The sequence below is a fragment of the Ovis aries genome, chromosome 1, assembly GCF_016772045.2.
Source record: "Ovis aries strain OAR_USU_Benz2616 breed Rambouillet chromosome 1, ARS-UI_Ramb_v3.0, whole genome shotgun sequence".
Taxonomy (NCBI): Eukaryota; Metazoa; Chordata; class Mammalia; order Artiodactyla; family Bovidae; genus Ovis; species Ovis aries.
The window spans coordinates 163,758,523-163,761,097 of record NC_056054.1 but is presented as its reverse complement, the minus strand read 5'-3'; the positions used below and the strand labels follow the sequence as shown (position 1 = coordinate 163,761,097).

The 2,575-nt window shown below is 36.8% G+C and overlaps 1 non-coding gene across 1 annotated transcript; it reads left to right on the top strand.

The window, feature by feature from the left end:
* The first annotated feature begins 870 nt into the window (after nucleotides 1–870).
* Nucleotides 871–1,029, top strand: LOC114110864 (U1 spliceosomal RNA). The gene has a single exon (XR_003587039.1). It is a non-coding gene; the product is annotated as a U1 spliceosomal RNA (small nuclear RNA).
* The last annotated feature ends 1,546 nt before the right edge of the window (nucleotides 1,030–2,575 follow it).

Below are 2,575 nucleotides of genomic sequence, written 5' to 3'. Positions count from 1 at the left end.
GATGACCAAAGGCCATGAGAGGTGAGCGCTTAGAGTACTCAGGGGTGGCTACTTATCACCAGCAACAGAAATGTATCACTATCTTAACAATGTTTATAATAGTACCCATGTGTATCAGCTTAATGATTTTTTTTAAAAAAACACAAAGGACTTTTGCTTCTGAATAAGACTCTACACTTAGTTTCTTCACTTGAAAAATGAGTGGGTTGAGGTAGATGATTTTACAAGTCCTTTGACAGAAATGTTTGTGTTGTATTCTATAAAAATTGCATAAATAAGCCTTTAACTCTGTCATGCACATAGTGATATGTCTATATTAAACAGAATATTATAAATAGTTGTTATACATTTTAAAATGCAGAGAACCACATTTCCATTTGAAATTTGGCACAATAAATCTAACAATTTGGATCTGAATTTAACTAGATTTTTACATTGAAAATTTCAAATGCATTATTTCTAAAGGCCATGAGGATTTTCTAATGTGTCTCACTGTGTTTTATAGTAAAGCAAGGGGGAAAAACAATCATTTATCATATTAAAAACTCATGTGTGTTTTTAAACATGTTAAGACTCCTTTAGGAAAACAGGCAGATTTGTGTCTTTGACATAAATCACAACAATATGTTTTTTGGGTCCTTCTCCTAAAGAAAAGGAAATAAAAGCAAAAACAAACAAATAGGACCTAATTAAGATTCAAAGTTTTTGCACAGCAAAGGAGACCATAAACAAAACAGAAAGACAATCTACTTAATAGGAGGGGATATGGGAGAAAATTTTTGCAAATGATATGACCAATAAGAGGTTAATATTAAATGCATATAAATAGTTCATACAAAAAGCAATTTTTAAAAAAAATTGAAAAATGGGATACTTACCTGGCAGGGGAGTTACCATGATCACGAAGGTGGTTTGCCCCAGGTGAGACTTACCCATTGCACTCTGGGTGTGCTGACTGATTTCTCTAAACATGGGAAACTCGTCCGCATAACTTCTGGTAGAGGGGGACTGCATTCACACTTTTCCCAAAGAGGGAGAAATGGGCAGAAGAAGTGGATGCATAATTTTCCAAAGAGGAAATGCAGATGGCCAACAGGCACTTGAAAAGCTTGCTGATCATCAGGGAAGTGCAAGTCAAAATCACAGTGAGCTGTCACTGCACATCTGTCAGAGTGGCTATTAACAAAAAGAAGGCAGATGACAAACGTTGTCAAGGATGTGGAGAAAAGGAAACACTTGTACGCTGTTGGGGGCAATGTGAATTGGTGTAGCCACTATGGAAACTGTAATGGAGGTTTCTCAAAAAACGAAAAATAGAACTACCATATGACCCAGCAATTCCACTCCTGGGTACATATCTGAAAAACACAGAAACACTAATTTGAAAAGATCATGCAACCCAAGGTTCTTAACAGGATTGTTTACAATTGCCAAGGTATGGAAGCAGTGTTCATCAACAGATAAATGGATTAAAGAAGATTCAATTGTATGTATATATTCACATACATACAATTGAATACACACATACATGTGATAGGATATTATTCAGCCATAGAAAAGAATGCAATTTTGCCGTTTGCAGCAAAGTGGATGGAAGTGGAGGGCATTACACTAAGTGAAATATGTCAGACAGAGAAAGAAAAATACAATGTTTCACATATGTGGATCTAAAAAATATAACAAACTAGTGAATAAAACAAAAGAAGCAGACTCACCCAGAGAAAGAACCAGTGGTTACCAGTGGAGAGAGGGAAAGGGGAGCGGCAACAGAGGGTAGGAGAAAAAAAAAACAAACATTAGTATGGGATTATATGAAATCATGTGTGTGAAACTTTTGCAAATTGTAAAGCCATCATAGAATGTAAAGCATCTTTAATTCAGTTAAAAAATTAGTGCTGTTTTTACTCTAATGGAAAGTGCAGAGGCACAAAAACAAAAAAGATTAAAGAAAAAGTGAAGATGGAAGTCATGCATTCGTGTGAAGATGGTTCAGTGGCTGAAGTAAGACACTCATGGCAGGCTTATCCAATGGTGGAGGATATGGAGGGGGTAATGACTCTGAGGTCATTCCCCTCTCCCACTGGGTCAGTGTCCTTACAGGGTGGAGCTGAAGTGCAGTCGGAGAAGGTGAATTTTTCTCCTAGGCTTCACCCGTCTGTTCTAACTCCCTGAGAAGCCTTCCCAACACCTTACATTCTCAGCTGGCTAGTCATCTTAGATACAAAAAACCACAGAGTAGGAACTTTTTCCTAAAATAAATGGAAAATCAGCAACAATGATGATGGTGTCTCCTATCTCCCACTCCCTTGTCCCTCTGCCAACCACACCCCCTGCCCCAAAACAGAGTTGTTTTTCCCAGAGGGCAATGTTGTAAGCACCACAATTATAGGCAAGCGGGAAGAATACTATATTTCTTATTTTCTCTACATAAAGACATAAATAAAATGTTTGTGACATATTGAACTTTGTCTGATGAAGCATTTTAAACATTTGCAGATCTATATTTGTAGGTTTTTCTGCACTTTAACTCATCAAAAATGTCAAAACCAAGAAAGGCTTTGACTTTCAAAGAGAG